This window comes from Euprymna scolopes, chromosome 18 (assembly GCF_053919585.1).
Source record: "Euprymna scolopes isolate OS-2025 chromosome 18, ASM5391958v1, whole genome shotgun sequence".
Classification (NCBI taxonomy): domain Eukaryota; kingdom Metazoa; phylum Mollusca; class Cephalopoda; order Sepiida; family Sepiolidae; genus Euprymna; species Euprymna scolopes.
Window position 1 is genome coordinate 128,246,488 of NC_136499.1, and position 13,875 is coordinate 128,260,362.

At 35.3% G+C, this 13,875-nt stretch overlaps 41 non-coding genes and 10 pseudogenes across 41 annotated transcripts; all 51 read left to right on the forward strand.

The window, feature by feature from the left end:
• Positions 1 to 35: 35 nt before the first annotated feature.
• LOC145301331 (5S ribosomal RNA) lies at positions 36 to 154 on the forward strand (annotated as a pseudogene).
• Positions 155 to 305: 151 nt separating this feature from the next.
• Positions 306 to 423, forward strand: LOC145301423 (5S ribosomal RNA; annotated as a pseudogene).
• A 145-nt stretch (positions 424 to 568) lies between these two features.
• Positions 569 to 687, forward strand: LOC145300989 (5S ribosomal RNA). Its single transcript, XR_013873193.1, has one exon. It is a non-coding gene; the product is annotated as a 5S ribosomal RNA (ribosomal RNA).
• A 145-nt stretch (positions 688 to 832) lies between these two features.
• On the forward strand, positions 833 to 951 carry LOC145301177 (5S ribosomal RNA). The gene has a single exon (XR_013873378.1). It is a non-coding gene; the product is annotated as a 5S ribosomal RNA (ribosomal RNA).
• A 150-nt stretch (positions 952 to 1,101) lies between these two features.
• LOC145300656 (5S ribosomal RNA) lies at positions 1,102 to 1,220 on the forward strand. The gene has a single exon (XR_013872870.1). It is a non-coding gene; the product is annotated as a 5S ribosomal RNA (ribosomal RNA).
• A 151-nt stretch (positions 1,221 to 1,371) lies between these two features.
• Positions 1,372 to 1,490, forward strand: LOC145300778 (5S ribosomal RNA). The gene has a single exon (XR_013872989.1). It is a non-coding gene; the product is annotated as a 5S ribosomal RNA (ribosomal RNA).
• Positions 1,491 to 1,641: 151 nt separating this feature from the next.
• LOC145301413 (5S ribosomal RNA) lies at positions 1,642 to 1,760 on the forward strand (annotated as a pseudogene).
• A 144-nt stretch (positions 1,761 to 1,904) lies between these two features.
• Positions 1,905 to 2,023, forward strand: LOC145299359 (5S ribosomal RNA). Its single transcript, XR_013871618.1, has one exon. It is a non-coding gene; the product is annotated as a 5S ribosomal RNA (ribosomal RNA).
• A 145-nt stretch (positions 2,024 to 2,168) lies between these two features.
• Positions 2,169 to 2,287, forward strand: LOC145300990 (5S ribosomal RNA). Its single transcript, XR_013873194.1, has one exon. It is a non-coding gene; the product is annotated as a 5S ribosomal RNA (ribosomal RNA).
• Positions 2,288 to 2,437: 150 nt separating this feature from the next.
• On the forward strand, positions 2,438 to 2,556 carry LOC145301024 (5S ribosomal RNA). The gene has a single exon (XR_013873227.1). It is a non-coding gene; the product is annotated as a 5S ribosomal RNA (ribosomal RNA).
• Positions 2,557 to 2,701: 145 nt separating this feature from the next.
• LOC145301338 (5S ribosomal RNA) lies at positions 2,702 to 2,820 on the forward strand (annotated as a pseudogene).
• Positions 2,821 to 2,970: 150 nt separating this feature from the next.
• Positions 2,971 to 3,089, forward strand: LOC145300292 (5S ribosomal RNA). The gene has a single exon (XR_013872522.1). It is a non-coding gene; the product is annotated as a 5S ribosomal RNA (ribosomal RNA).
• Positions 3,090 to 3,240: 151 nt separating this feature from the next.
• LOC145301248 (5S ribosomal RNA) lies at positions 3,241 to 3,359 on the forward strand. The gene has a single exon (XR_013873448.1). It is a non-coding gene; the product is annotated as a 5S ribosomal RNA (ribosomal RNA).
• Positions 3,360 to 3,504: 145 nt separating this feature from the next.
• On the forward strand, positions 3,505 to 3,623 carry LOC145301010 (5S ribosomal RNA). Its single transcript, XR_013873213.1, has one exon. It is a non-coding gene; the product is annotated as a 5S ribosomal RNA (ribosomal RNA).
• A 151-nt stretch (positions 3,624 to 3,774) lies between these two features.
• Positions 3,775 to 3,893, forward strand: LOC145300937 (5S ribosomal RNA). Its single transcript, XR_013873144.1, has one exon. It is a non-coding gene; the product is annotated as a 5S ribosomal RNA (ribosomal RNA).
• A 146-nt stretch (positions 3,894 to 4,039) lies between these two features.
• Positions 4,040 to 4,157, forward strand: LOC145301294 (5S ribosomal RNA). The gene has a single exon (XR_013873491.1). It is a non-coding gene; the product is annotated as a 5S ribosomal RNA (ribosomal RNA).
• Positions 4,158 to 4,301: 144 nt separating this feature from the next.
• LOC145301335 (5S ribosomal RNA) lies at positions 4,302 to 4,420 on the forward strand (annotated as a pseudogene).
• A 150-nt stretch (positions 4,421 to 4,570) lies between these two features.
• On the forward strand, positions 4,571 to 4,689 carry LOC145300497 (5S ribosomal RNA). The gene has a single exon (XR_013872716.1). It is a non-coding gene; the product is annotated as a 5S ribosomal RNA (ribosomal RNA).
• Positions 4,690 to 5,105: 416 nt separating this feature from the next.
• Positions 5,106 to 5,224, forward strand: LOC145299360 (5S ribosomal RNA). The gene has a single exon (XR_013871619.1). It is a non-coding gene; the product is annotated as a 5S ribosomal RNA (ribosomal RNA).
• Positions 5,225 to 5,373: 149 nt separating this feature from the next.
• Positions 5,374 to 5,492, forward strand: LOC145300917 (5S ribosomal RNA). The gene has a single exon (XR_013873124.1). It is a non-coding gene; the product is annotated as a 5S ribosomal RNA (ribosomal RNA).
• A 145-nt stretch (positions 5,493 to 5,637) lies between these two features.
• Positions 5,638 to 5,756, forward strand: LOC145301328 (5S ribosomal RNA; annotated as a pseudogene).
• Positions 5,757 to 5,901: 145 nt separating this feature from the next.
• On the forward strand, positions 5,902 to 6,020 carry LOC145301011 (5S ribosomal RNA). The gene has a single exon (XR_013873214.1). It is a non-coding gene; the product is annotated as a 5S ribosomal RNA (ribosomal RNA).
• Positions 6,021 to 6,171: 151 nt separating this feature from the next.
• Positions 6,172 to 6,290, forward strand: LOC145299361 (5S ribosomal RNA). The gene has a single exon (XR_013871620.1). It is a non-coding gene; the product is annotated as a 5S ribosomal RNA (ribosomal RNA).
• Positions 6,291 to 6,437: 147 nt separating this feature from the next.
• Positions 6,438 to 6,556, forward strand: LOC145301169 (5S ribosomal RNA). The gene has a single exon (XR_013873370.1). It is a non-coding gene; the product is annotated as a 5S ribosomal RNA (ribosomal RNA).
• A 151-nt stretch (positions 6,557 to 6,707) lies between these two features.
• On the forward strand, positions 6,708 to 6,826 carry LOC145300918 (5S ribosomal RNA). Its single transcript, XR_013873125.1, has one exon. It is a non-coding gene; the product is annotated as a 5S ribosomal RNA (ribosomal RNA).
• A 151-nt stretch (positions 6,827 to 6,977) lies between these two features.
• On the forward strand, positions 6,978 to 7,096 carry LOC145299950 (5S ribosomal RNA). The gene has a single exon (XR_013872191.1). It is a non-coding gene; the product is annotated as a 5S ribosomal RNA (ribosomal RNA).
• Positions 7,097 to 7,247: 151 nt separating this feature from the next.
• On the forward strand, positions 7,248 to 7,366 carry LOC145301444 (5S ribosomal RNA; annotated as a pseudogene).
• Positions 7,367 to 7,510: 144 nt separating this feature from the next.
• Positions 7,511 to 7,629, forward strand: LOC145301201 (5S ribosomal RNA). The gene has a single exon (XR_013873402.1). It is a non-coding gene; the product is annotated as a 5S ribosomal RNA (ribosomal RNA).
• Positions 7,630 to 7,780: 151 nt separating this feature from the next.
• Positions 7,781 to 7,899, forward strand: LOC145301369 (5S ribosomal RNA; annotated as a pseudogene).
• Positions 7,900 to 8,050: 151 nt separating this feature from the next.
• LOC145300992 (5S ribosomal RNA) lies at positions 8,051 to 8,169 on the forward strand. Its single transcript, XR_013873196.1, has one exon. It is a non-coding gene; the product is annotated as a 5S ribosomal RNA (ribosomal RNA).
• Positions 8,170 to 8,313: 144 nt separating this feature from the next.
• Positions 8,314 to 8,432, forward strand: LOC145299589 (5S ribosomal RNA). The gene has a single exon (XR_013871841.1). It is a non-coding gene; the product is annotated as a 5S ribosomal RNA (ribosomal RNA).
• Positions 8,433 to 8,577: 145 nt separating this feature from the next.
• LOC145301198 (5S ribosomal RNA) lies at positions 8,578 to 8,696 on the forward strand. Its single transcript, XR_013873399.1, has one exon. It is a non-coding gene; the product is annotated as a 5S ribosomal RNA (ribosomal RNA).
• Positions 8,697 to 8,848: 152 nt separating this feature from the next.
• Positions 8,849 to 8,967, forward strand: LOC145301476 (5S ribosomal RNA; annotated as a pseudogene).
• Positions 8,968 to 9,112: 145 nt separating this feature from the next.
• On the forward strand, positions 9,113 to 9,231 carry LOC145300499 (5S ribosomal RNA). Its single transcript, XR_013872717.1, has one exon. It is a non-coding gene; the product is annotated as a 5S ribosomal RNA (ribosomal RNA).
• Positions 9,232 to 9,382: 151 nt separating this feature from the next.
• On the forward strand, positions 9,383 to 9,501 carry LOC145300960 (5S ribosomal RNA). Its single transcript, XR_013873166.1, has one exon. It is a non-coding gene; the product is annotated as a 5S ribosomal RNA (ribosomal RNA).
• Positions 9,502 to 9,652: 151 nt separating this feature from the next.
• Positions 9,653 to 9,771, forward strand: LOC145301012 (5S ribosomal RNA). The gene has a single exon (XR_013873215.1). It is a non-coding gene; the product is annotated as a 5S ribosomal RNA (ribosomal RNA).
• A 151-nt stretch (positions 9,772 to 9,922) lies between these two features.
• LOC145300943 (5S ribosomal RNA) lies at positions 9,923 to 10,041 on the forward strand. Its single transcript, XR_013873150.1, has one exon. It is a non-coding gene; the product is annotated as a 5S ribosomal RNA (ribosomal RNA).
• Positions 10,042 to 10,186: 145 nt separating this feature from the next.
• On the forward strand, positions 10,187 to 10,305 carry LOC145301027 (5S ribosomal RNA). Its single transcript, XR_013873230.1, has one exon. It is a non-coding gene; the product is annotated as a 5S ribosomal RNA (ribosomal RNA).
• Positions 10,306 to 10,456: 151 nt separating this feature from the next.
• Positions 10,457 to 10,575, forward strand: LOC145300501 (5S ribosomal RNA). The gene has a single exon (XR_013872719.1). It is a non-coding gene; the product is annotated as a 5S ribosomal RNA (ribosomal RNA).
• A 151-nt stretch (positions 10,576 to 10,726) lies between these two features.
• On the forward strand, positions 10,727 to 10,845 carry LOC145300502 (5S ribosomal RNA). Its single transcript, XR_013872720.1, has one exon. It is a non-coding gene; the product is annotated as a 5S ribosomal RNA (ribosomal RNA).
• A 174-nt stretch (positions 10,846 to 11,019) lies between these two features.
• On the forward strand, positions 11,020 to 11,138 carry LOC145301267 (5S ribosomal RNA). Its single transcript, XR_013873466.1, has one exon. It is a non-coding gene; the product is annotated as a 5S ribosomal RNA (ribosomal RNA).
• A 151-nt stretch (positions 11,139 to 11,289) lies between these two features.
• Positions 11,290 to 11,408, forward strand: LOC145299362 (5S ribosomal RNA). The gene has a single exon (XR_013871621.1). It is a non-coding gene; the product is annotated as a 5S ribosomal RNA (ribosomal RNA).
• A 151-nt stretch (positions 11,409 to 11,559) lies between these two features.
• On the forward strand, positions 11,560 to 11,678 carry LOC145301256 (5S ribosomal RNA). Its single transcript, XR_013873456.1, has one exon. It is a non-coding gene; the product is annotated as a 5S ribosomal RNA (ribosomal RNA).
• A 145-nt stretch (positions 11,679 to 11,823) lies between these two features.
• Positions 11,824 to 11,942, forward strand: LOC145301028 (5S ribosomal RNA). Its single transcript, XR_013873231.1, has one exon. It is a non-coding gene; the product is annotated as a 5S ribosomal RNA (ribosomal RNA).
• A 145-nt stretch (positions 11,943 to 12,087) lies between these two features.
• Positions 12,088 to 12,206, forward strand: LOC145301396 (5S ribosomal RNA; annotated as a pseudogene).
• Positions 12,207 to 12,357: 151 nt separating this feature from the next.
• LOC145300961 (5S ribosomal RNA) lies at positions 12,358 to 12,476 on the forward strand. The gene has a single exon (XR_013873167.1). It is a non-coding gene; the product is annotated as a 5S ribosomal RNA (ribosomal RNA).
• A 151-nt stretch (positions 12,477 to 12,627) lies between these two features.
• Positions 12,628 to 12,746, forward strand: LOC145301013 (5S ribosomal RNA). Its single transcript, XR_013873216.1, has one exon. It is a non-coding gene; the product is annotated as a 5S ribosomal RNA (ribosomal RNA).
• A 151-nt stretch (positions 12,747 to 12,897) lies between these two features.
• Positions 12,898 to 13,016, forward strand: LOC145300945 (5S ribosomal RNA). The gene has a single exon (XR_013873152.1). It is a non-coding gene; the product is annotated as a 5S ribosomal RNA (ribosomal RNA).
• A 145-nt stretch (positions 13,017 to 13,161) lies between these two features.
• LOC145301058 (5S ribosomal RNA) lies at positions 13,162 to 13,280 on the forward strand. The gene has a single exon (XR_013873259.1). It is a non-coding gene; the product is annotated as a 5S ribosomal RNA (ribosomal RNA).
• Positions 13,281 to 13,424: 144 nt separating this feature from the next.
• LOC145301110 (5S ribosomal RNA) lies at positions 13,425 to 13,543 on the forward strand. The gene has a single exon (XR_013873311.1). It is a non-coding gene; the product is annotated as a 5S ribosomal RNA (ribosomal RNA).
• A 151-nt stretch (positions 13,544 to 13,694) lies between these two features.
• Positions 13,695 to 13,813, forward strand: LOC145300503 (5S ribosomal RNA). Its single transcript, XR_013872721.1, has one exon. It is a non-coding gene; the product is annotated as a 5S ribosomal RNA (ribosomal RNA).
• The last annotated feature ends 62 nt before the right edge of the window (positions 13,814 to 13,875 follow it).

Below are 13,875 nucleotides of genomic sequence, written 5' to 3' on the forward strand. Positions count from 1 at the left end.
TGAAATTGTAATAGTTAAAATTATCGCACGTCTTCGCTTACGGCCATATCACGTTGAAAACACCGGTTCTCCTCCGATCCCCGAAGTTAAGCAACGTAGAGCCGTGTAAGTACTTAGATGGCTGACCGCTTGGAAATACCAGGTGCTGTAAGCATTTCCCCAGAAGGTTTGGAAAAACTCATAAAAATGCGTTCGATTTTAATGTAAAATATTAGATAAAAAAACAAAAAACAAAATATCATTACATTATCAGATTTCGTAAATAAATATTGAAATTGTTATAGTTAAAATTATCGCACGTCTTCGCTTACGGCCATATCACGTTGAAAACACCGGTTCTCGTCCGATCCCCGAAGTGTAGAACGTAGAGCCTGGTCAGTACTTAGATGGGTGACCGCTTGAGAATACCAGGTGCTGTAAGCATTTCCCCTGAATGTTTGGAAAAACTCATAAAAATGCGTTTTATTTTAATGTAAAATATTAGGTAAAAAAAACAAAATATCATTACATTATCAAATTTCGTAAATAAATATTGAAATTGTAATAGTTAAAATTATCGCACATCTCTGCTTACGGCCATATCACGATGAAAACACCGGTTCTCGTCCGATCCCCGAAGTTAAGCAACGTAGAGCCGTGTCAGTACTTAGATGGGTGACCGCTTGGGAATACCAGGTGCTGTAAGCATTTCGTTTGAATTTTTGGAAAAACTCATAAAAATGCGTTTTATTTTAATGTAAAATATGAGGTAAAAAAAACAAAATATCATTACATTATCAAATTTCGTAAATAAATATTGAAATTGTAATAGTTAAAATTATCGCACATCTCTGCTTACGGCCATATCACGTTTAAAACACCGGTTCTCGTCCGATCCTCGAAGTTAAGCAACGTAGAGCCGTGTCAGTACTTAGATGGGTGACCGCTTGGGAATACCAGGTGCTGTAAGCATTTACCCTGAATTTTTGGAAAACTCATAAAAATGCGTTCGATTTTAATGTAAAATATTAGATAAAAAAACAAAACACAAAATATCATTACATTATAAGATTTGGTAAATAAATATTGAAATTGTAATAGTTAAAATTATCGCACGTCTTCGCTTACGGCCATATCACGTTGAAAACACCGGTTCTCGTCCGATCCCCGAAGTTAAGCAACGTAGAGCCCTGTCAGTACTTAGATGGGTGACCGCTTGGGAATACCAGGTGCTGTAAGCATTTCCCCTGAATCTTTGGAAAAACTCATAAAAATGCGTTCGATTTTAATGTAAAATATTAGATAAAAAAACAAAAAACAAAATATCATTACATTATCAGATTTCGTAAATAAATATTGAAATTGTAATAGTTAAAATTATCGCACGTCTTCGCTTACGGCCATATCACGTTGAAAACACCGGTTCTCGTCCGATCCCCGATGTTAAGCAACGTAGAGCCTGGTCAGTACTTAGATGGGTGACCGCTTGGGAATAGCAGGTGCTGTAAGCATTTCCCCTGAATTTTTGGAAAAACTCATAAAAATGCGTTCGATTTTAATGTAAAATATTAGATAAAAAAACAAAAAACAAAATATGAGTACATTATCAGATTTCGTAAATAAATATTGAAATTGTAATAGTTAAAATTATCGCACGTCTTCGCTTACGGCCATATCACGTTGAAAACACCGGTTCTCGTCCGATCCCCGAAGTTAAGCAACGTAGAGCCGTGTCAGTACTTAGATAGCTGACCGCTTGGAAATACCAGGTGCTGTAAGCATTTCCCCAGAAGGTTTGGAAAAACTCATAAAAATGCGTTCGATTTTAATGTAAAATATTAGATAAAAAAACAAAATATCATTACATTATCAGATTTCGTAAATAAATATTGAAATTGTTATAGTTAAAATTATCGCACGTCTTCGCTTACGGCCATATCACGTTGAAAACACCGGTTCTCGTCCGATCCCCGAAGTTAAGCAACGTAGAGCCTGGTCAGTACTTAGATGGGTGACCGCTTGGGAATACCAGGTGCTGTAAGCATTTCCCCTGAATTTTTGGAAAAACTCATAAAAATGCGTTCGATTTTAATGTAAAATATTAGGTAAAAAAAACAAAATATCATTACATTATCAAATTTCGTAAATAAATATTGACATTGTAATAGTTAAAATTATCGCACATCTCTGCTTACGGCCATATCACGATGAAAACACCGGTTCTCGTCCGATCCCCGAAGTTAAGCAACGTAGAGCCGTGTCAGTACTTAGATGGGTGACCGCTTGGGAATACCAGGTGCTGTAAGCATTTACCCTGAATTTTTGGAAAACTCATAAAAATGCGTTCGATTTTAATGTAAAATATTAGATAAAAAAACAAAACACAAAATATCATTACATTATCAGATTTCGTAAATAAATATTGAAATTGTAATAGTTAAAATTATCGCACGTCTTCGCTTACGGCCATATCACGTTGAAAACACCGGTTCTCGTCCGATCCCCGTAGTTAAGCAACGTAGAGCCGTGTCAGTACTTAGATGGGTGACCGCTTGGGAATATCAGGTGCTGTAAGCATTTCCTTTGAATTTTTTGAAAAACTCATAAAAATGCGTTTTATTTTAATGTAAAATATTAGGTAAAAAAAACAAAATATCATTACATTATCAGATTTCGTAAATAAATATTGAAATTGTAATAGTTAAAATTATCGCACGTCTTCGCTTACGGCCATATCACGTTGAAAACACCGGTTCTCGTCTGATCCCCGAAGTCAAGCAACATAGAGCCTGGTCAGTACTTAGATGGCTGACCGCTTGGAAATACCAGGTGCTGTAAGCATTTCCCCTGAATTTTTGGAAAAACTCATAAAAATGCGTTCGATTTTAATGTAAAATATTAGGTAAAAAAAAACAAATAATGTATCATTACATTATCAGATTTCGTAAATAAATATTGAAATTGTAATAGTTAAAATTATCGCACGTCTTCGCTTACGGCCATATCACGTTGAAAACACCGGTTCTCGTCCGATCCCCGAAGTTAAGCAACGTAGAGCCTGGTCAGTACTTAGATGGGTGACCGCTTGGGAATACCAGGTGATGTAAGCATTTACCCTGAATTTTTGGAAACACTCATAAAAATGCGTTCGATTTAAATGTAAAATATTAGATAAAAAAGCAAAAAACAAAATATCATTACATTATCAGATTTCGTAAATAAATATTGAAATTGTTATAGTTAAAATTATGGGACGTCTTCGCTTACGGCCATATCACGTTGAAAACACCGGTTCTCGTCCGATCCCCGAAGTTAAGCAACGTAGAGCCGTGTCAGTACTTAGATGGGTGACCGCTTGTGAATACCAGGTGCTGGAAGCATTTCCTTTGAATTTTTGGAAAAGCTCATAAAAATGCGCTTTATTTTAATGTAAAATATGAGGTAAAAAAAACAAAATATCATTACATTATCAAATTTCGTAAATAAATATTGAAATTGTAATAGTTAAAATTATCGCACGTCTCTGCTTACGGCCATATCACGTTGAAAACACCGGTTCTCGTCCGATCCTCGAAGTTAAGCAACGTAGAGCCGTGTCAGTACTTAGATGGGTGACCGCTTGGGAATACCAGGTGCTGTAAGCATTTACCCTGAATTTTTGGAAAAACTCATAAAAATGCGTTCGATTTTAATGTAAAATATTAGATAAAACAACAAAAAACAAAATATCATTACATTATCAGATTTCGTAAATAAATATTAAAATTGTAATAGTTAAAATTATCGCACGTCTTCGCTTACGGCCATATCACGTTGAAAACACCGGTTCTCGTCCGATCCCCGAAGTTAAGAAACGTAGAGCCTGGTCAGTACTTAGATGGGTGACCGCTTGGGAATACCAGGTGCTGTAAGGATTTCCTTTGAATTTTTGGAAAAACTCATAAAAATGCGTTCGATTTTAATGTAAAATATTAGGTAAAAAAAAACAAAATATCATTACATTATCAAATTTCGTAAATAAATATTGAAATTGTAATAGTTAAAATTATTGCACATCTCTGCTTACGGCCATATCACGATGAAAACACCGGTTCTCGTCCGATCCCGAAGTTAAGCAACGTAGAGCCGTGTCAGTACTTAGATGGGTGACCGCTTGGGAATACCAGGTGCTGTAAGCATTTACCCTGAATTTTTGGAAAACTCATAAAAATGCGTTTTATTTTAATGTAAAATATTAGGTAAAAAAAACAAAATATCATTACATTATCAAATTTCGTAAATAAATATTGAAATTGTAATAGTTAAAATTATCGCACATCTCTGCTTACGGCCATATCACGATGAAAACACCGGTTCTCGTCCGATCCCCGAAATTAAGCAACGAAGAGCCGTGTCAGTACTTAGATGGGTGACCGCTTGGGAATACCAGGTGCTGTAAGCATTTACCCTGAATTTTTGGAAAACTCATAAAAATGCGTTCGATTTTAATGTAAAATATTAGATAAAAAAACAAAAAACAAAATATCATTACATTATCAGATTTCGGAAATAAATATTGATATTGTAATAGTTCAAATTATCGCACGTCTTCGCTTACGGCCATATCACGTTGAAAACACCGGTTCTCGTCCGATCCCCGAAGTTAAGCAACGTAGAGCCGTGTCAGTACTTAGATGGGTGACCGCTTGGGAATACCAGGTGCTGTAAGCATTTCCTTTGAATTTTTGGAAAAACTCATAAAAATGCGTTTTATTTTAATGTAAAATATTAGGTAAAAAAAACAAAATATCATTACATTATCAGATTTCGTAAATAAATATTGAAATTGTAATAGTTAAAATTATCGCACGTCTTCGCTTACGGCCATATCACGTTGAAAACACCGGTTCTCGTCCGTTTTTCCGTGAAGTCAAGCAACATAGAGCCTTGTCAGTACTTAGATGGCTGACCGCTTGGAAATACCAGGTGCTGTAAGCATTTCCCCTGAATTTTTGGAAAAACTCATAAAAATGCGTTCGATTTTAATGTAAAATATTAGGTAAAAAAAACAAATAAAGTATCATTAAATTATCAGATTTCGTAAATAAATATTGAAATTGTAATAGTTAAAATTATGGCACGTCTTCGCTTACGGCCATATCACGTTGAAAACACCGGTTCTCGTCCGATCCCCGAAGTTAAGCAACGTAGAGCCTGGTCAGTACTTAGATGGGTGACCGCTTGGGAATACCAGGTGCTGTAAGCATTTCCCCTGAATTTTTGGAAAAACTCATAAAAATGCGTTCGATTTTAATTTAAAATATTAGGTAAAAAAAACAAATGAAGTATCATTAAATTATCAGATTTCGTAAATAAATATTGAAATTGTAATAGTTAAAATTATCGCACGTCTTCGCTTACGGCCATATCACGTTGAAAACACCGGTTCTCGTCCGATCCCCGAAGTTAAGCAACGTAGAGCCGTGTCAGTACTTAGATGGGTGACCACTTGGGAATAGCAGGTGCTGTAAGCATTTCCCCTGAATATTTGGAAAAACTCATAAAAATGCGTTTTATTTTAATGTAAAATATTAGGTAAAAAAAACAAAAAATCATTACATTATCAAATTTCGTAAATAAATATTGAAATTGTAATAGTTAAAATTATCGCACGTCTCTGCTTACGGCCATATCACGGTGAAAACACCGGTTCTCGTCCGATCCCCGAAGTTAAGCAACGTAGAGCCTGGTCAGTACTTAGATGGCTGACCGCTTGTGAATACCAGGTGCTGGAAGCATTTCCTTTGAATTTTTGGAAAAGCTCATAAAAACGCGCTTTATTTTAATGTAAAATATGAGGTAAAAAAAACAAAATATCATTACATTACCAAATTTCGTAAATAAATATTGAAATTGTAATAGTTAAAATTATCGCACGTCTCTGCTTACGGCCATATCACGTTGAAAACACCGGTTCTCGTCCGATCCTCGAAGTTAAGCAACGTAGAGCCGTGTCAGTACTTAGATGGGTGACCGCTTGGGAATACCAGGTGCTGTAAGCATTTACCCTGAATTTTTGGAAAAACTCATAAAAATGCGTTCGATTTTAATGTAAAATATTAGATAAAACAACAAAAAACAAAATATCATTACATTATCAGATTTCGTAAATAAATATTAAAATTGTAATAGTTAAAATTATGGGACGTCTTCGCTTACGGCCATATCACGTTGAAAACACCGGTTCTCGTCCGATCCCCGAAGTTAAGCAACGTAGAGCCTGGTCAGTACTTAGATGGGTGACCGCTTGGGAATACCAGGTGCTGTAAGCATTTCCTTTGAATTTTTGGAAAAACTCATAAAAATGCGTTCGATTTTAATGTAAAATATTAGGTATAAAAAAAACAAAATATCATTACATTATCAAATTTCGTAAATAAATATTGAAATTGTAATAGTTAAAATTATCGCACATCTCTGCTTACGGCCATATCACGATGAAAACACCGGTTCTCGTACGATCCCCGAAGTTAAGCAACGTAGAGCCGTGTCAGTACTTAGATGGGTGACCGCTTGGGAATACCAGGTGCTGTAAGCATTTCCCCTGAATCTTTGGAAAAACTCATAAAAATGCGTTCGATTTTAATGTAAAATATTAGATAAAAAAACAAAAAACAAAATATCATTACATTATCAGATTTGGTAAATAAATATTGAAATTGTAATAGTTAAAATTATCGCACGTCTTCGCTTACGGCCATATCACGTTGAAAACACCGGTTCTCGTCCGATCCCCGAAGTTAAGCAACGTAGAGCCGTGTCAGTACTTAGATGGGTGACCACTTGGGAATAGCAGGTGCTGTAAGCATTTCCCCTGAATGTTTGGAAAAACTCATAAAAATGCGTTCGATTTTAATGTAAAATATTAGATAAAAAAACAAAAAACAAAATATCATTATATTATCAGATTTCGTAAATAAATATTGAAATTGTAATAGTTAAAATGATGGCACGTCTTCGCTTACGGCCATATCACGTCGAAAACACCGGTTCTCGTCCGATCCCCGAAGTTAAGCAACGTAGAGCCTGGTCAGTACTTAGATGGGTGACCGCTTGGGAATACCAGGTGCTGTAAGCATTTCCCCTGAATTTTTGGAAAAACTCATAAAAATGCGTTCGATTTTAATGTAAAATATTAGATAAAAAAACAAAAAACAAAATATCATTACATTATCAGATTTCGTAAATAAATATTGAAATTGTTATAGTTAAAATTATGGGACGTCTTCGCTTACGGCCATATCACGTTGAAAACACCGGTTCGCGTCTGATCCGCGAAGTTAAGCAACGTAGAGCCGTGTCAGTACTTAGATGGGTGACCGCTTGGGAATACCAGGTGATGTAAGCATTTCCTTGGATTTTTGTGAAAACTCATAAAAATGCGTTTTATTTTAATGTAAAATATTAGGTAAAAAAAACAAAATATGAGTACATTATCAGATTTCGTAAATAAATATTGAAATTGTTATAGTTAAAATCATCGCACGTCTTCGCTTTCGGCCATATCACGTTGAAAACACCGGTTCTCGTCCGATCCCCGAAGTTAAGCAACGTAGAGCCGTGTCAGTACTTAGATGGGTGACCACTTGGGAATAGCAGGTGCTGTAAGCATTTCCCCTGAATGTTTGGAAAAACTCATAAAAATGCGTTCGATTTTAATGTAAAATATTAGATAAAAAAACAAAAAACAAAATATCATTATATTATCAGATTTCGTAAATAAATATTGAAATTGTAATAGTTAAAATTATCGCACGTCTTCGCTTACGGCCATATCACGTTGAAAACACCGGTTCTCCTCCGATCCCCGAAGTTAAGCAACGTAGAGCCGTGTCAGTACTTAGATGGCTGACCGCTTGGAAATACCAGGTGCTGTAAGCATTTCCCAATAATGTTTGGAAAAACTCATAAAAATGCGTTCGATTTTAATGTAAAATATTAGATAAAAAAACAAAAAACAAAATATCATTACATTATCAGATTTCGTAAATAAATATTGAAATTGTTATAGTTAAAATTATCGCACGTCTTCGCTTACGGCCATATCACGATGAAAACACCGGTTCTCGTCCGATCCCCGAAGTTAAGCAACGTAGAGCCGTGTCAGTACTTAGATGGGTGACCGCTTGGGAATACCAGGTGCTGTAAGCATTTCCCCTGAATCTTTGGAAAAACTCATAAAAATACCTTCGATTTTAATGTAAAATATTAGATAAAAAAACAAAATATCATTACATTATCAGATTTCGTAAATAAATATTGAAATTGTAATAGTTAAAATTATCGCACGTCTTCGCTTACGGCCATATCACGTTGAAAACACCGGTTCTCGTCCGATCCCCGAAGTTAAGCAACGTAGAGCCTGGTCAGTACTTAGATGGGTTACCGCTTGGGAATACCAGGTGCTGTAAGCATTTCCTTTGAATTTTTGGAAAAACTCATAAAAATGCGTTTTATTTTAATGTAAAATATTAGGTAAAAAAAAACAAATTTCATTACATTATCAAATTTCGTAAATAAATATTGAAATTGTAATAGTTAAAATTATCGCACATCTCTGCTTACGGCCATATCACGATGAAAACACCGGTTCTCGTCCGATCCCCGAAGTTAAGCAACGTAGAGCCGTGTCAGTACTTAGATGGGTGACCGCTTGGGAATAACAGGTGCTGTAAGCATTTCCCCTGAATCTTTAGAAAAACTCATAAAAATGAGTTCGATTTTAATGTAAAATATTAGATAAAAAAACAAAAAAACAAAATATCATTACATTATCAGATTTCGTAAATAAATATTGAAATTGTAATAGTTAAAATTATGGCACGTCTTCGCTTACGGCCATATCACGTTGAAAACACCGGTTCGCGTCTTATCCGCGAAGTTAAGCAACGTAGAGCCGTGTCAGTACTTAGATGGGTGACCGCTTGGGAATACCAGGTGATGTAAGCATTTCCTTTGAATTTTTGGAAAAACTCATAAAAATGCGTTTTATTTTAATGTAAAATATTAGGTAAAAAAAACAAAATATCATTACATTATCAGATTTCGTAAATAAATATTGAAATTGTAATAGTTAAAATTATCGCACGTCTCTGCTTACGGCCATATCACGTTGAAAACACCGGTTCTCGTCCGATCCCCGAAGTTAAGCAACGTAGAGCCGTGTCAGTACTTAGATGGGTGACCGCTTGGGAATACCAGGTGCTGTAAGCATTTCCCCTGAATCTTTGGAAAAACTCATAAAAATGCGTTCGATTTTAATGTAAAATATTAGATAAAAAAACAAAAAACAAAATATCATTACATTATCAGATTTGGTAAATAAATATTGAAATTGTAATAGTTAAAATTATCGCACGTCTTCGCTTACGGCCATATCACGTTGAAAACACCGGTTCTCGTCCGATCCCCAAAGTTAAGCAACGTAGAGCCGTGTCAGTACTTAGATGGGTGACCGCTTGGGAATACCAGGTGCTGTAAGCATTTCCCCTGAATGTTTGGAAAAACTCATAAAAATGCGTTCGATTTTAATGTAAAATATTAGATAAAAAAACAAAAAACAAAATATCATTACATTATCAGATTTCGTAAATAAATATTGAAATTGTAATAGTAAAAATTATCGCACGTCTCTGCTTACGGCCATATCACGTTGAAAACACCGGTTCTCGTCCGATCCTCGAAGTTAAGCAACGTAGAGCCGTGTCAGTACTTAGATGGGTGACCGCTTGGGAATACCAGGTGCTGTAAGCATTTCCCCTGAATTTTTGGAAAAACTCATAAAAATGCGTTCGATTTTAATGTAAAATATTAGATAAAAAAGCAAAAAACAAAATATCATTACATTATCAGATTTCGTAAATAAATATTGAAATTGTTATAGTTAAAATTATGGGACGTCTTCGCTTACGGCCATATCGCGTTGAAAACACCGGTTCTCGTCTGATCCGCGAAGTTAAGCAACGTAGAGCCTGGTCAGTACTTAGATGGGTGACCGCTTGGGAATACCAGGTGCTGTAAGCATTTCCTTTGAATTTTTGGAAAAACTCATAAAAATGCGTTTTATTTTAATGTAAAATATTAGGTAAAAAAAAAAAAATATCATTACATTATCAAATTTCGTAAATAAATATTGAAATTGTAATAGTTAAAATTATCGCACGTCTCTGCTTACGGCCATATCACGGTGAAAACACCGGTTCTCGTCCGATCCCCGAAGTTAAGCAACGTAGAGCCGTGTCAGTACTTAGATGGGTGACCGCTTGGGAATACCAGGTGCTGTAAGCATTTCCCCTGAATCTTTGGAAAAACTCATAAAAATGCGTTCGATTTTAATGTAAAATATTAGATAAAACAACAAAAAACAAAATATCATTACATTATCAGATTTCGTAAATAAATATTGAAATTGTAATAGTTAAAATTATCGCACGTCTTCGCTTACGGCCATATCACGTTGAAAACACCGGTTCTCGTCCGATCCCCGAAGTTAAGCAACGTAGAGCCGTGTCAGTACTTAGATGGGTGACCGCTTGGGAATACCAGGTGCTGTAAGCATTTCCCCTGAATCTTTGGAAAAACTCATAAAAATGCGTTCGATTTTAATGTAAAATATTAGATAAAACAACAAAAAACAAAATATCATTACATTATCAGATTTCGTAAATAAATATTGAAATTGTAATAGTTAAAATTATCGCACGTCTTCGCTTACGGCCATATCACGTTGAAAACACCGGTTCTCGTCCGATCCCCGAAGTTAAGCAACGTAGAGCCGTGTCAGTACTTAGATGGGTGACCGCTTGGGAATACCAGGTGCTGTAAGCATTTCCCCTTAATGTTTGGAAAAACTCATAAAAATGCGTTCGATTTTAATGTAAAATATTAGATAAAAAAACAAAAAACAAAATATCATTACATTATCAGATTTCGTAAATAAATATTGAAACTGTAATATTAGGTAAAAAAAACAAAATAAAATTAAAATTATCGCACGTCTCTGCTTACGGCCATATCACGTTGAAAACACCGGTTCTCGTCCGATCCTCGAAGTTAAGCAACGTAGAGCCGTGTCAGTCCTTAGATGGGTGACCGCTTGGGAATACCAGGTGCTGTAAGCATTTCCCCTGAATTTTTGGAAAAACTCATAAAAATGCGTTCGATTTTAATGTAAAATATTAGATAAAAAAACAAAAAACAAAATATCATTACATTATCAGATTTCGTAAATAAATATTAAAATTGTAATAGTTAAAATTATCGCACGTCTTCGCTTACGGCCATATCACGTTGAAAACACCGGTTCTCGTCCGATCCCCGAAGTTAAGCAACGTAGAGCCTGGTCAGTACTTAGATGGGTGACCGCTTGGGAATACCAGGTGCTGTAAGCATTTCCCCTGAATTTTTTGAAAAACTCATAAAAATGCGTTCGATTTTAATGTAAAATATTAGATAAAAAAGCAAAAAACAAAATATCATTACATTATCAGATTTCGTAAATAAATATTGAAATTGTTATAGTTAAAATTATGGGACGTCTTCGCTTACGGCCATATCGCGTTGAAAACACCGGTTCTCGTCTGATCCGCGAAGTTAAGCAACCTAGAGCCTGGTCAGTACTTAGATGGGTGACCGCTTGGGAATACCAGGTGCTGTAAGCATTTCCTTTGAATTTTTGGAAAAACTCATAAAAATGCGTTTTATTTAAATGTAAAATATTAGGTAAAAAAAACAAAATATCATTACAGTATCAAATTTCGTAAATAAATATTGAAATTGTAATAGTTAAAATTATCGCACGTCTCTGCTTACGGCCATATCACGGTGAAAACACCGGTTCTCGTCCGATCCCCGAAGTTAAGCAACGTAGAGCCGTGTCAGTACTTAGATGGGTGACCGCTTGGGAATACCAGGTGCTGTAAGCATTTCGTTTGAATTTTTGGAAAAACTCATAAAAATGCGTTTTATTTTAATGTAAAATATGAGGTAAAAAAAACAAAATATCATTACATTATCAAATTTCGTAAATAAATATTGAAATTGTAATAGTTAAAATTATCGCACATCTCTGCTTACGGCCATATCATGATGAAAACACCGGTTCTCGTCCGATCCCCGAAGTTAAGCAACGTAGAGCCGTGTCAGTACTTAGATGGGTAACCGCTTCGGAATACCAGGTGCTGTAAGCATTTCCCCTGAATCTTTGGAAAAACTCATAAAAATGCGTTCGATTTTAATGTAAAATATTAGATAAAAAAACAAAAAACAAAATATCATTACATTATCAGATTTGGTAAATAAATATTGAAATTGTAATAGTTAAAATTATCGCACGTCTTCGCTTACGGCCATATCACGTTGAAAACACCGGTTCTCGTCCGATCCCCAAAGTTAAGCAACGTAGAGCCGTGTCAGTACTTAGATGGGTGACCGCTTGGGAATACCAGGTGCTGTAAGCATTTCCCCTGAATGTTTGGAAAAACTCATAAAAATGCGTTCGATTTTAATGTAAAATATTAGATAAAAAAACAAAAAACAAAATATCATTACATTATCAGATTTCGTAAATAAATATTGAAATTGTAATAGTAAAAATTATCGCACGTCTCTGCTTACGGCCATATCACGTTGAAAACACCGGTTCTCGTCCGATCCTCGAAGTTAAGCAACGTAGAGCCGTGTCAGTACTTAGATGGGTGACCGCTTGGGAATACCAGGTGCTGTAAGCATTTCCCCTGAATTTTTGGAAAAACTCATAAAAATGCGTTCGATTTTAATGTAAAATATTAGATAAAAAAGCAAAAAACAAAATATCATTACATTATCAGATTTCGTAAATAAATATTGAAATTGTTATAGTTAAAATTATGGGACGTCTTCGCTTACGGCCATATCGCGTTGAAAACACCGGTTCTCGTCTGATCCGCGAAGTTAAGCAACGTAGAGCCTGGTCAGTACTTAGATGGGTGACCGCTTGGGAATACCAGGTGCTGTAAGCATTTCCTTTGAATTTTTGGAAAAACTCATAAAAATGCGTTTTATTTTAATGTAAAATATTAGGTAAAAAAAAAAAAATATCATTACATTATCAAATTTCGTAAATAAATATTGAAATTGTAATAGTTAAAATTATCGCACGTCTTCGCTTACGGCCATATCACGTTGAAAACACCGGTTCTCGTCCGATCCCCGAAGTTAAGCAACGTAGAGCCGTGTCAGTACTTAGATGGCTGACCGCTTGGGAATACCAGGTGCTGTAAGCATTTCCCCTGAATGTTTGGAAAAACTCATAAAAATGCGTTCGATTTTAATGTAAAATATTAGATAAAAAAACAAAATATCATTACATTATCAGATTTCGTAAATAAATATTGAAATTGTAATAGTTAAAATTATCGCACATCTTCGCTTACGGCCATATCACGTTGAAAACACCGGTTCTCGTCCGATCCCCGAAGTTAAGCAACGTAGAGCCGTGTCAGTCCTTAGATGGGTGACCGCTTGGGAATACCAGGTGCTGTAAGCATTTCCCCTGAATGTTTGGAAAAACTCATAAAAATGCGTTCGATTTTAATGTAAAATATTAGATAAAAAAACAAAAAACAAAATATCATTACATTATCAAATTTCGTAAATAAATATTGAAATTGTAATAGTTAAAATTATCGCACGTCTTCGCTTACGGCCATATCACGTTGAAAACACCGGTTCTCGTCCGATCCCCGAAGTTAAGCAACGTAGAGCCGTGTCAGTACTTAGATGGGTGACCGCTTGGGAATACCAGGTGCTGTAAGCATTTCCCCTGAATGTTTGGAAAAACTCATAAAAATGCGTTCGATTTTAATGTAAAATATTAGA